Source organism: Podarcis tiliguerta (genome assembly GCF_965153285.1).
Source record: "Podarcis tiliguerta genome assembly, chromosome: 13".
NCBI lineage: Eukaryota > Metazoa > Chordata > Lepidosauria > Squamata > Lacertidae > Podarcis > Podarcis tiliguerta.
The window spans coordinates 53,606,584-53,621,873 of record NC_139546.1 but is presented as its reverse complement, the minus strand read 5'-3'; the positions used below and the strand labels follow the sequence as shown (position 1 = coordinate 53,621,873).

The following is a 15,290-nucleotide window of genomic DNA, read 5'->3' as shown; positions in this document are numbered from 1 at the left end:
TTGGTTGGTGCAAAAGGCTGTTTTGATATTGTGTTTATGGAGGATTTTGCTAATTTTATCTGTAGTGCCCTTGATATAAGGAAGGAGGGCTATGCCATTGTTTTCTTCTGTGTCTTGGTTTTTGGGGGGTGTTTCTTTTTGGATTAGCTTCGTAACCCTGTTTTGCTGGTATCCATTGGCAATTAACACATTTGAGAGATTCTGTAACTCAGTTGTCAAGTGGTCTTCGTCAGCCAGGCGTTTGGTTCTGGAGATGAGAGTCTTGGCTACGGAGTTTATTTGTGCAGGGTGGTGGTGTGATTGTGCATGTAAGTAGCGGTTGGTGTGTGTTTTTTTCCGGTAGATAGTGTGTCCTAGGGAGCCATCAGGTTTTTTGTAGATTAGGACGTCAAGGAAGGGAAGTTGGTTGTTGGCTTCTATTTCCATAGTGAATTGTATTTTGGGGTGTAGGCTGTTGAGATGTGTGAGGAAGCTATCCAGTTTTTCCTTCCCGTGTGGCCAAATTACAAAGGTGTCGTCAACATATCTGAGCCAAAGTTTGGGTTTGTGTTCTGACTTGTCTAAAGCATTGGTTTCAAAGTGTTCCATGTACAGGTTAGCGATGACCGGTGAGAGGGGTGATCCCATGGGTGCTCCTTCTATCTGTTTGTATCTTTGTCCATTGTGGATGAAGTACGTGTTGGTTAGGCAGTGGTTGGTCAGGTCCAAGATGTATTCGGGGGGATTGTATTTGTTTTGAATGGCTGTCAAGGCTTCATTAATGGGCACTTGTGTGAAGAGAGATACAACATCGAAGCTCACAAGTAGGTCATTGGGTTGTAGGTTTTGCTTCTTTATTGTTTCTATGAACTGGAAGGAGTTTGGAACGTGTGAAGAGATGGATTCTGCATATCTCTAATCAGAAACGAACTACACAAGAAAAGATACCTACTAAACCAAACCAACAAAGATCTACTCACTCTTCACCTCAAACTCTGTAACAAAATCCACCCTGCACTCTGGGACAAATGCAAACAACTAGCCGTCTGGAGAGCTGAAACGGAGACCTCACACAAGACAGACACACACACCAACAAACTCCACAAACTAGAGAAACGCCAGAAGCCCAGCCACCCTCCACAACAACCCATGAAACAAACAGTACATAACATATCAGACAGGATCCTCACCTCAACTGAAACCAAAGTACTCTCCAAAGGTTTCAACTTTGCAGTCGCCCCGAGACACATCCCCACGGAAAACATCATATGCGGAGTCGAAGCTAGCCTAACCAAAATCAATCCAGACGAAGCCAATAAAATCAGACTTGAAGTCACCAACATCCTCTGCTCCAGCAAACCACCCAGAAGCAATTTACACAAAGAAGAACAGAAAGCACTCACCAACCTGAGGAAAGACAACAACATAATCATTCTCCCAGCAGACAAAGGTAATGCCACTGTTGTGATGAACACATCGGACTACCAAGCAAAACTATCAAATCTACTCCAAGACCCTACCTACCAACCTATAAAAACAGATCCCACCACCTATCTGGAAAAAACCACCAAATCCAAAATAAAAGCCTCTCCTATCAGTGAAGAAATCCAGCTAAGAATCATCCCCAGAGAAAAATCATCCAGATGCCCCAAACTCTACGGCCTCCCCAAGATACACAAAGAAGGAACACCACTCAGACCAATAGTCAGCTCCATAGGCTCACCTCTACAAAATCTCGCTAAATTTCTCGCCAAGCAACTTCAGCCCTATGCAGAATCCATCTCTTCACACGTTCCAAACTCCTTCCAGTTCATAGAAACAATAAAGAAGCAAAACCTACAACCCAATGACCTACTTGTGAGCTTCGATGTTGTATCTCTCTTCACACAAGTGCCCATTAATGAAGCCTTGACAGCCATTCAAAACAAATACAATCCCCCCGAATACATCTTGGACCTGACCAACCACTGCCTAACCAACACGTACTTCATCCACAATGGACAAAGATACAAACAGATAGAAGGAGCACCCATGGGATCACCCCTCTCACCGGTCATCGCTAACCTGTACATGGAACACTTTGAAACCAATGCTTTAGACAAGTCAGAACACAAACCCAAACTTTGGCTCAGATATGTTGACGACACCTTTGTAATTTGGCCACACGGGAAGGAAAAACTGGATAGCTTCCTCACACATCTCAACAGCCTACACCCCAAAATACAATTCACTATGGAAATAGAAGCCAACAACCAACTTCCCTTCCTTGACGTCCTAATCTACAAAAAACCTGATGGCTCCCTAGGACACACTATCTACCGGAAAAAAACACACACCAACCGCTACTTACATGCACAATCACACCACCACCCTGCACAAATAAACTCCGTAGCCAAGACTCTCATCTCCAGAACCAAACGCCTGGCTGACGAAGACCACTTGACAACTGAGTTACAGAATCTCTCAAATGTGTTAATTGCCAATGGATACCAGCAAAACAGGGTTACGAAGCTAATCCAAAAAGAAACACCCCCCAAAAACCAAGACACAGAAGAAAACAATGGCATAGCCCTCCTTCCTTATATCAAGGGCACTACAGATAAAATTAGCAAAATCCTCCATAAACACAATATCAAAACAGCCTTTTGCACCAACCAAAAAATAGCCAATATCCTCAGAAACCCCAAGGATAAAATTCAGTTGGAAAACCAAGGGGTCTATGAAATACCCTGCAAAGTCTGCCCAGCCACGTACATTGGACAAACAAACAGACGAATAAATGCACGTATCGCAGAACACAAGAATGCCGTCAAAAAAGAAGAAAAAACTTCCTCTCTTTTCCAACACATGAAAGAAACAGGACACGAAATTAATTTTGCAGATTCCAAATTGCTCTTTAACATGGAACATCACCACAAGAGAATAATCATGGAAGCCATCGAGATAGAGAAACACCCTCACAACATGAACAAGCGTGACGACACATCCCGCTTGCCAGACATCTGGAAATTAGCCCTCCCCACAAAACCTGACACCAGATCCAGAGGCACACAGAACGCCATCACCAATCAACCACACCAGACCCAAACCCAGACCCTCTCCACAGATAAATTACAGACACCATCCAGTAGCCAAACCAGGGTGGCACCTCCGGATGCTGCACCCCCCTGCAATCCCTACACAGATCTGGCTGGCACAGGCCACAAAACCACAGCTCGCCCCTATACACGAAGCCAAGCCAGAGCACAACCAAGTGCAGTACAGCCATCTTCTCAGAAAAACTCTTCACAAAGTTCAAGAGTTCAAGACACGAAGGCTTTAGCAACTAATCCACACCTAATGACCCACCTAAGTGGGATTCAGGAAATCACTCAAGAAATCACTCAAGATATCCCTCAAGTAATTAAGGAACAAAAGAAGAAAAGGCACACTAGCCTGGGAACCTCCTCTCTGCCCAGAACATTGGAGGCTATACACCACACCTCCTCAACAGTATTTATAGGAACTCAAACACTGAGATCCTGCTCTGTTCCAGTAACAAGAAGCCGAAAGCACCAGCCTGAAGATGACGAGTGAGACCTCGTCGAAACGTCGCCTAGACACCCCAACTTTTACACGGGAAGACACCCGAGGACACCAAAACCTGCATTCCTGTACCCGTGAAAATCTACGAAAGCATATATATATATATATATATATATGATGATGATCCAGCAGCCAAGCTCCCCTTTTGTCCTCCTAGTCCCATGCATGTGGTGTTGTGAGACATTTGCATTCTTCCTTTGCTGACCCTACTCTCTCCTTTTGCATTCCCAGATCTGTTGGACGAATGCAAGAATGACTCAGTGGTGGCCCAAAACCTCCAGCCATATTATGTGGCGCGGGTCATCAACAGCACACTTCATTGTGTCTCTAATTGCAGTGCTTGGAACCCCCACCCATTCCACTGTGTGAATGGAAAGTGCCACATCACCTCCGAGGGACCCAAATGCCAGTGAGTAGCATGCCAGGGGGTGAAGGAGGGAGTGGAGACGTGGGGTCAACTCTTCCCCCTAGGCGGGTTCAATAAGCTCTATCAGTGGTGAATTGTTATGTGCATTTTTATAAAATAGTTCAATACAATTGTTGCCTATTCGTTCTAGGGAGATGCCAAGCACAACAAGTGAAACATCCATTTATACAAATTTGAAAACAACACCATCTACTTATGCAACTACAACACCTTCTGCTTATACTACTACGAAAATATCCACCACTTCTGAAACTACAACCCCAACTAGTGAGACTACAACACCTACTCCCTCCACGACCCCTTTTACATCCAATCCTGAGCACGTGGAGCAGACTACACCACAAGCAACCTCATCTGAGTACACAGTGATGTCTAGTTCTTCCACCACTGAGCAACCATCCACAAAACAGCTTTCCTCCCAGTCAACATTGTCAGTCCCCTCTGGTGAGGTCACTTCTGAAACTACAACCACAACTAGTGAGACTGCAATGACACCTTTTACATCCAGTCCTGAGCCTGCTGAAACAACTTCAGCCTTCTTATCTTCAAACCCTCACCCACCTACTGAGCACTTGAAGCAGACTACACCCCAAGGAACCTCATCTGAGTACATGGTGATGTCTAGTTCTTCCACCACTGAGCAACCATCCACAAAACAACTTTCCTCCCAGTCAACGTTGTCAGTCTCCTCCAGTGAGGTGACCTCTGAAACTACAGTTACAGCTAGTGAGACTACAACACCTATTCCATCTAATGCCCCATCTACATCCAGACCAGAGCCTTCTGAGACAACTGCAGCTACCCTGTCTTCAAACACCCACCCACCCACTGAGCACGTGAAGCAGACTACCTCAGAAGGGACCTCATCTGAGTACACAGTGATGACTAGTTCTTCCACCACCAAACAACCATCCACGAAACAGCTGGTTTCTCAGTCAACATTGTCTGTCTCCTCCAGTGAGTTGACCTCTGAAATTACAAGCACTACTAGTGAGAGTACAACACCTACTCCTTCCATGACAACTTTTACTTCTCGTTCTGAGGCTTCTGAGACAACTGCACCTACCTTGTCTTCAAGCACAAACACACCCACTGAGCACGTGGAGCAGACTACACCACAAGGAACCTCATCTGAGTACACAGTGATGTCTAGTTCTTCCACCACTGAGCAACCATCCACAAAACAGCTTTCTTCTCAGTCAACATTGTCCGTCTCCTCCAGTGAGGTGACCTCTGAAACTACAGTTACAGCTAGTGAGACTACAACACCTATTCCATCTAATGCCCCTTCTACATCCAGTCCGGAGCCTTCTGAGACAACTGCAGCTACCCTGTCTTCAAACACCCACCCACCCACTGAGCACGTGAAGCAGACTACCTCAGAAGGGACCTCATCTGAGTACACAGTGATGACTAGTTCTTCCACCACTGAGCAACCATCCACAATAGAGGTGTCTTCTCAGAAAACATTATCTCCCTCCTCCAGTGAGCATAGTACTGAAACTACAGTTACTAGTGAGACTACAACACCTACTCCATCCATGACCCCTTCTACATCCAGCCCTGAGCCTTCTGAGACAACTGCACCTACCCTGTCTTCAAGCACAAACACGCCCACTGAGCATGTGGAGCAGACTACACCACAAGAAACCTCATCTGAGTACACAGTGATGTCTAGTTCTTCCACCACTGAGCAACCATCCACAAAACAGCTTTCCTCCCAGTCAACATTGTCAGTCCCCTCTGGTGAGGTCACTTCTGAAACTACAACCACAACTAGTGAGACTGCAACACCTACTCCTTCCATGACACCTTCTACATCCAGTCCTGAGCCTTCTGAAACAACTTCACCCTTCTTATCTTCAAACACCCACCCACCCACAGAGCATGTGGAGCAGACTACACCCCAAGGAACCTCATCTGAGTACACAGTGATGTCTAGTTCTTCCACCCCTGAGCAACCATCCACAAAACAGCTGGTTTCTCAGTCAACATTGTCTGTCTCCTCCAGTGAGTTGACCTCTGAAATTACAAGCACTACTAGTGAGAGTACAACACTTACTCATTCCATGACAACTTTTACTTCTCGTTCTGAGGCTTCTGAGACAACTGCACCTACCATGTCTTCAAGCACAAACACACCCACTGAGCACGTGAAGCAGACTACACCACAAGGAACCCCATCTGAGTACCCAGTGATGTTTAGTTCTTCCACCACTGAGCAACCATCCACAAAACAGCTAGTTTCTCAGTCAACATTGTCTTTCTCCTCCAGTGAGTTGACCTCTGAAATTACAAGTACTACTAGTGAGAGTACAACACCTACTCCTTCCATGACAACTTTTACTTCTCGTTCTGAGGCTTCTGAGACAACTGCACCTACCTTGTCTTCAAGCACAAACACACCCACTGAGCACGTGGAGCAGACTACACCACAAGGAACCTCATCTGAGTACACAGTGATGTCTAGTTCTTCCACCACTGAGCAACCATCCACCAAACAGCTGTCTTCTCAGTCTACATTGTCTGTCACCTCCATTGAGGTGACTTCTGAAACTACAGCCACAACTAGTGAGACCACAACATCTACTTCATCCATCACCCCTTTTACTTCCAGTTCTGAGCATTCTGAGACAACTGCAGCCATCCTATCTGCTAGCACCAACACCACCCGTACACCAGAACAGAGCTCACCCCTGCTTACAACTTCCACAGCATATCATGGATCTGCTAGCACAGAAATTGCCACTAGTGGAACATCTTATTCATCGACATCCCTTGAAACAAGTGGAGAGACTTTCACCACTATTGTAGCTCAAAGCACTTCCAATACAACATTATCATCTACGTCTATCACAGAGACCATAACCACACACCCTACTACTAGCATATCGGAAATGACCCCAACACTGTTGCCCACTACATTAACGCCTTTTGCTTATACTACTACAAAAATAGGGACCGCCGAGGCATCGTCACCTTTCACCACTACTCATGGACACACATCGATTAATTCACAGCTTACAAGTTCATCTGGTAAGTATCTGTGTAATCATATGGAAATGATGTTTATCTCTCAGTACAGTATTCCAGTGCTTAACAGTTTACACATGCTGTCCATACTGGGCCAACTACAAAGTTATTGTATTAATTTACAAGGCCTTTAACAACTTGAGTCTAGGATATCTTCAATACTGTTTGATGCGTTATATCCCTGTTAGATCATTCCCGTCTTTGTGGGAGTGGCTCTAAGTGGTTCCCCTGACGCAGGGACACAGGTCACCCCGCAATGAGCTGTGTGTTCAGAATTGTGGCCCAGTTCTATGGAACTCCCTTTTGGCTGAGACCTCTTCTTGACTGAACTTCAGGCACCCTTAGAGGCTTTGTTGTTTTCAGCAAGCAGTTTAGGCAACACTTTTTGATTTTCTGATGAAATCTAATTGATTCTATCATTTGTATTTCTCTTGTACCCTCACTGGACACTTCTTAGAAATCATTGCTTTAAGTGGTACAGTATATATATTGTTGTATCCTGATATGAGGGCTCTTTTGTCGGCTTGTTCTTGAATATTGTTAATGTTCTGTTCTCTTCCTCTTCCTCAGCTTCTTCCACCACAGTTGTCCCTCTCTGGTGTCTTAATGGAGGAGTGCTTGTTGGCGGTCGTTGTCACTGTCCATCTCCGTATACTGGGCAGCGATGTGAAGAGGCAAAGAATGAAATCCAAGTGGGTAAGTCTGAGCATTATTAGTACAAGGCTCCTGCCCTCTGGTTCTTCCTTTGAAAACAAAAGCTCAGGAATGTCTGGGTATGTGTAGTAATAATAATAATAATAATAATAATAATAATAATAAATTTTATTTATATCCCGCCCTCCCCAGCCGAAACTGGGCTCAGGGCGGCTAACAACAATCAAAATAAGCCAACATTCTAAAAACATTTCATTATAAAAATTAATTAAAATCAAATTGATGGCAACCATTAAGCAAAATTCTGTGCAGTTTGCCAGAGGAGGGGGTCAGGCTGCGCCCTGACCAAAGGCCTGGTGGAACAGCTCTGTCTTGCAGGCCCTGCGGAAAGATGTCAGGTCCCACAGGGCCCTACTCTCTTGTGACAGAGTCTTTCACCAGATCGGGGCCGCGGCCGAAAAAGCCCTGGCTCTAGTTGAGGCCAGCCTAACCTCTCTGAGGCCTGGGACCTTCAGGATGTTTTTATTTGAAGACCGTAGGTTCCTCTGTGCGACATACTAGGAGAGGCGGTCCCATAGGTACGAGGGTCCTAGGCTGTATAGGGCTTTAAAGGTTAAAACCAGCCCCTTAAACCTGATCCTGTACTCCACCGGGAGCCAGTGCAGCTGGTATAGTACCAGAGCCGTCTCGGTCCCATGACCAGCGCGGAAGCCGGACTGGAATGGATCCAGAGTCGATGTTTCATCCAGAAACCTACCAAGCTCTTCAGCAACCGCTCTCTCAATCACCTTACCCAGGAATGGAAGATTCGAAACCGGGCGGTAATTGGATAGATCTAAGGGATCTAATGATGTTTTCTTTAAGAGCGGGTACACCACTGCCTCCTTCAGTTCCCCTGGCAATATGCCGGTGCCAAGGGACAAATTGATGATATCACCCAGGGGGGCCCGCACCTTGTCTGGATACACTCTAATCAGCCAAGACGGGCACGGCTCAAGAGGACAGGTGGTGGGCTTTCCAGCTTGGAGGAGTCTGTCCATATCGGCTGGGGATATCCAGTCAAAGTGGTCCAATACTGGACCCGAGGACAGTCAAGGGGCCTCCAGTTCCTTTATTGTATCCAAATTGGCAGGGAGGTCATGGCGGAGCAACAGGACCTTCTCCGCAAAAAAGCCTAGTTAATTTCTAGGTGGGCAACATTTTTGGTCCTGTGACTTCAAACTGTGTGTTTCCCATTGCTGGGAGTGATTTTGCTTCTTTGATGACCTGCATCTGAAACTGTGGCTGTACCTTCATGTTTTATGACTCCTGTGCTTTCTGATCACAGTGACTGTTGTGGCCACAATCAATGTCTCTGTAACAGTGAAGAATCGGAAGTTCAGCCCAGAGATGGCGAATTCCAGCTCTTCTGACTTCCAGACATTCGTGAAGATCTTTGAGGAACAGGTGAGGGGTGGTTGGTTGTGCACAGAGAGATGACACCCCGCAAAATACCCACACCCAAACCCAAACCCTGTGGCGACTTCTGAGTCCAGGCCCCATTCATACTCCATTCCTCAGTGGTGAAGTTCATTCACAGCAAGTCTGGAAACACAGTCAGGTTTCCCTCATTTGGAACACCTAGATATCCAGATGTGGAGATGTAGCTATCAGATGAGTATAGAAAGCTGTTTCTGTAACTTGTAGCTCAGAGCTGATGGTTCAAACCATAATACACACATCAGGAACCGTCTTCCTAATTGAAAGACCAATGTTAAAGTGACAAAGGTCATCTTCCAGCCTTTATAATCATCCCATCCCTTTGGCCAGGCTGCCTGCTGGGAACTGGAGTCCAAGAACAGCTGGGGGAGGGCCACCGACTAGCCATGCCCAGCACAGGAGATACCCCAAAGGTGTGTTGGAAGGGTGGAGGAGTTCAAGGAGCACAGCAGGATAGAGAGGTCCTACTCAGCACACAGGAGGGACCCAGAATCTGCTGGGATGGGGGGTTTAGAATTTCTCAGATCAACAAACTAGTGTCTTGTACATGTAGAGTATTTTGTTGTTTCTGCTGCCGTGGAAATTCCTGCATGGCAGGAATTGGACCCAATAACCCTCAGGTCCCTTACAACTCTATAGTTCTATGATTCTAGGACTGCTGACTTGTACCTCAAAGACACACCCTGTCTGATTTTTTTTGGGGGGGGGGCTGGTGATGCTTGCAGTGAGCAGCTGCTCTGCTGCCAATGTGCAGAACCTCCTGTTGGTTGGTGCTTCCGACTGTTGTTGTCCATGCAGCTGAGATGAGACCTCTCTCTCCTTGCAGATGAACATCTTCTATGCGGACATTCCTGGGTACACGGGTGTAAAGGTGATTCGGCTGAGGTGAGTCACAGAAGTGATACAGTTGAGGGCCAAGTATGGGAGGGAGGGTGCTGCTTGGTGCCATGCAATCTCCTGGCCCCCTGCTGTGAGTGGCCATGCCCCTTTAAGCGACAGCCCCCACTACCATCATTGACCTCACATCAGGCTGGCTGAGGGCACCTTTGGGGGTGTGGCTAAGTGATTTCTCTCTCTTCCTTCCTGCTGCCTCTTCTCAGCAATGGTAGTGTTATCGTGGACCACGAGGTGCTCCTGCAGCTTCACTTCTCAGACTTCAATGCTTCCTACAATGAATCTATGAAGGACCTCACACAGACCTTGCAAAAGAATTGCACTTCCAATGACAAAGGTGAGGAGGCGCCTGCCACTTCTCGTGGGAAGGTCTGGCTGGCAGCTGAAGGAGCCAAAAGATGGCATGAATGTTGCAGACTTTTACACTACGTTCCCATCCATCCAATGGAGTAGGAGGAAAGGCTTCTTATTAAACGTTTTCAGATCAGCTGTCATGAGGAAGCAGAAGTCATCCAAGGGTTGTGATCCTGTCCCTCCTTATTTGGGAGTAAATTGCACCAGTGCATCACAAGTGCATGTACTCCTGAGTCAACATGCATCGGATTGGGCTCCCAAGGTGGTAGCCAGGAGTTAAGCCCAGGGTTGCCAGCCACACTGGGAGCCTGAAGGAGGTTGTGAGGCAGCCAGTGAGACACCTCTCTGCAGAACCTAAGCAGCTCCACTGAGTCCAAGTCCACCCTGACTCTCCTGGTCCAGACAATTACATTGTTTCACTAGGAACAGAGGTATCCCTTTGAGATTGAGCAAGACGAAACTGTACGAAAGCTTATTGTCCAAAATGGAATGAAATCAAGGTCTTCCCAGCATGCCAATTTCACTCCAGAGAAAAACAGGAATCAAGAATAGAATGCGCCCCAGTTAGGCCGTATCTGAGGCCACCTAGTGTTATCTATCCATGCTGAGGCGTGAGGGTGCAAACCCTTCCCTGTTACCCCAGCAGCTCTCCTGCAACATCAACCGATCCCAGCAGATTTTCCCATGCCCACATGGAGGTGAATATCAGGTTGCTTGCTGTCGGAAGAGGTGTGCTTCCTTCAACCTTGGTGGCAGGGAGTCATGATGGATGCTCCACCCCCCACGCCCAATTTTTTCCTTTCAGAAGCCTCACCTTTGCTTTCCCCCTCTATTTTAGATCAGCTCTGCTTTACTGAAGGAGCATCTCGTGTGACCGCAGTGCCCCTGAGTCCTAAAGGTGAGGACAGGCAAGTGAGAGGGGATTGGTGTGTGGGATATATGATGATGATGATGGGACACAGGTGGCGCTGTGGGTTAAACCACAGAGCCTAGTACCTGCCGGTCAGAAGGTTGGCTTTTCGAATCCCCGCGACAGGGTGAGCTCCCGTTGCTCGGTCCCTGCTCCTGCCAACATAGCAGTTTGAAAGCACATCAAAGTGCAAGTAGATAAATAGGTACCACTCCGGCGGGAAGTTAAACAGTGTTTCCGTGCGCTGCTCTGGTTTCCCAGCTTAGTCATTTTGGCCACGTGACCCGAAAGCTGTAAACTGGCTCCCTTGGCCAATAAAGCGAGATGAGCTCCGCAACTCCAAAGTCAGTCACGACTGGACCTAATGGTCAGGGGTCCCTTTACCTTTTGATGATTATGATCCAGCAGCCAAGCTCCCCTTTTGTTCTCCTAGTCCCATGCATGTGGTGTTGTGAGACATTTGCATTCTTCCATTGCTGACCCTACTCTCTCCTTTTCCATTCCCAGATCTGTCGGACGAATGCAAGAATGACTCAGTGGTGGCCCAAAACCTCCAGCCATATTATGTGGCGCGGGTCGTCAACAACACACTTCATTGCGTCTCTAATTGCAGTGCTTGGAACCCCCACCCATTCCACTGTGTGAATGGAAAGTGCCACATCACCTCCGAGGGACCCAAATGCCAGTGAGTAGCATGCCAGGGGGTGAAGGAGGGAGTGGAGACGTGGGGTCAACTCTTCCCCCTTGGCGGGTCCAATAATCACTACCAGTGGTGAATAGTTATGTGCATTTTTATAAAATAGTTCAATACAATTGTTGCCTATTCGTTCTAGGGAGATGCCAAGCACAACAAGCGAAACATCCATTTCTACAATTTTGAAAACAACACCATCTACTTCTGCAACCTCAGCAACTTCTGCTTATACTACTACGAACATGTCCACCACTTCTGAAACTCCAGCAACAACTAGTGAGACTACAACACCTACTCCCTCCACGACCCCTTTTACATCCAGTCCTGAGCTTTCTGAGACAACTGCACCCAGCCTATCCACAAGAAAAAACACACCCACAGTGATGTCTAGTTTTTCCACCACTGAGCAACCATCCACAAAACAGCTGTTTTCTCAGTCAACATTGTCTGTCTCCTCCAGTGAGTTGACCTCTGAAATTACAAGCACTACAAGTGAGAGTACAACACCTACTCCTTCCATGACAACTTTTACTTCTCGTTCTGAGGCTTCTGAGACAACTGCACCTATCCTGTCTTCAAGCACAAACACACCCACTGAGCATGTGGAGCAGACTACTCCACAGGCAACCTCATCTGAGTACACAGTGATGTCTAGTTTTTCCACCACTGAGCAACCATCCACAGAACAGCTTTCTTTTCAGTCAACATTGTCAGTCTCCTCCAGTGAGGTGACCTCTGAAACTACAGTTACAGCTAGTGAGACTACAACACCTATTCCATCTAATGCCCCTTCTACATCCAGTCCGGAGCCTTCTGAGACAACTGCACCTACCCTGTCTTCAAACACCCACCCACCCACTGAGCACGTGAAGCAGACTACCTCAGAAGGGACCTCATCTGAGTACACAGTGATGTCTAGTTCTTCCACCACTGAGCAACCATCCACAGAACAGCTTTTTTCTCAGTCAACATTTACTACCTCCTCCAGTGAGCAAAGTACTGAAACTGCAGTTACTAGTGAGACTACAACACCTACTCCATCCACGACCCCTTCTACATCCAGTCCTGTGCATTCTGAGACAACTGCACCTACCATGTCTTCAAGTACAAACACAACCACTGAGCATGTGGAGCAGACTACACCACAAGGAACCTCGTCTGAGTACACAGTGATGTCTAGTTCTTCCACCACTGAGCAACCATCCACAAAACAGCTTTCTTCTCAGTCAACATTGTCAGTCTCCTCCAGTGAGTTGACCTCTGAAATTACAAGCACTACAAGTGAGAGTACAACACCTACTCCTTCCATGACAACTTTTACTTCTCGTTCTGAGGCTTCTGAGACAACTGCACCTACCCTGTCTTCAAGCACAAACACACCCACTGAGCATGTGGATCAGACTACATCCCAAGGAACCTCATCTGAGTACACAGTGATGTCTAGTTCTTCCACCACTGAGCAACCATCCACAAAACAGCTTTCCTCCCAGTCAACATTGTCTGTCTCCTCCAGTGAGGTGACCTCTGAAACTACAGTTACAGCTAGTGAGCCTACAACACCTATTCCATCTAATGCCCCTTCTACATCCAGTCCTGAGATTTTTGAAACAACTTCACCCTTCTTATCTTCAAACACCCACCCACCCACTGAGCATGTGAAGCAGACTACCTCAGAAGGGACCTCATCTGAGTACACAGTGATGTCTAGTTCTTCCACCACCGAACAACCATCCACCAAACAGCTGGTTTCTCAGTCAACATTGTCTGTCTCCTCCAGTGAGTTGACCTCTGAAATTACAAGCACTACTAGTAAGAGTACAACACCTACTCCTTCCATGACAACTTTTACTTCTCGTTCTGAGGCTTCTGAGACAACTGCACCTACCCTGTCTTCAAGCACAAACACACCCACTGAGCATGTGGAGCAGACTACTCCACAGGCAACCTCATCTGAGTACACCGTGATGTCTAGTTTTTCCACCACTGAGCAACCATCCACAAAACAGCTTTCTTCTCAGTCAACATTGTCCGTCTCCTCCAGTGAGGTGACCTCTGAAACTACAGTTACAGCTAGTGAGACTACAACACCTATTCCATCTAATGCCCCTTCTACATCCAGTCCGGAGCCTTCTGAGACAACTGCACCTACCCTGTCTTCAAACACCCACCCACCCACTGAGCACGTGAAGCAGACTACATCCCAAGGAACCTCATCTGAGTACACAGTGATGTCTAGTTCTTCCACCACCGAACAACCATCCACAAAACAGCTGGTTTCTCAGTCAACATTGTCAGTCTCCTCCAGTGAGTTGACCTCTGAAATTACAAGCACTACTAGTGAGAGTACAACACCTATTCCTTCCATGACAACTTTTACTTCTCGTTCTGAGGCTTTTGAGACAACTGCACCTACCCTGTCTTCAAGCACAAACACACCCACTGAGCATGTGGATCAGACTACATCCCAAGGAACCTCATCTGAGTACACAGTGATGTCTAGTTCTTCCACCACTGAGCAACCATCCACAAAACAGCTTTCTTCTCAGTCAACATTTACTACCTCCTCCAGTGAGCAAAGTACTGAAACTGCAGTTACTAGTGAGACTACAACACCTACTCCATCCACGACCCCTTCTACATCCAGTCCTGAGCATTCTGAGACTACTGCACCTACCATGTCTTCAAGCACAAACACACCCACTGAGCATGTGGAGCAGACTACACCACAGGCAACCTTATTTGAGTACACAGTGATGTCTAGTTTTTCCACCACTGAGCAACCATCCACAGAACAGCTTTCTTCTCAGTCAACATTGTCCGTCTCCTCCAGTGAGGTGACCTCTGAAACTACAGTTACAGCTAGTGAGACTACAACACCTATTCCATCTAATGCCCCTTCTACATCCAGTCCGGAGCCTTCTGAGACAACTGCACCTACCCTGTCTTCAAACACCCACCCACCCACTGAGCACGTGAAACAGACTACCTCAGAAGGAACCTCATCTGAGTACACAGTGATGTCTAGTTCTTCCACCACCGAACAACCATCCACAAAACAGCTGTCTTCTCAGTCAACATTTACTACCTCCTCCAGTGAGCAAAGTACTGAAACTGCAGTTACTAGTGAGACTACAACACCTACTCCATCCACGACCCCTTCTACATCCAGTCCTGAGCATTCTGAGACTACTGCACCTACCATGTCTTCAAGCACAAACACACCCACTGAGCATGTGGAGCAGACTACACCACAGGCAACCTCATCTGAGTACACAGTGATG

General features: G+C 47.0%; 1 long non-coding RNA gene across 1 annotated transcript; it reads right to left on the bottom strand.

Annotated features, from left to right (window-relative positions):
- Nucleotides 1-3,994: 3,994 nt before the first annotated feature.
- LOC310663243 lies at nucleotides 3,995-12,387 on the bottom strand. Its single transcript, XR_014504425.1, has 3 exons — nucleotides 12,301-12,387; nucleotides 5,522-5,785; nucleotides 3,995-4,273 (listed from the first exon to the last, which is right to left on the bottom strand). It is a non-coding gene; the product is annotated as an uncharacterized lncRNA (long non-coding RNA).
- Nucleotides 12,388-15,290: the final 2,903 nt, after the last annotated feature.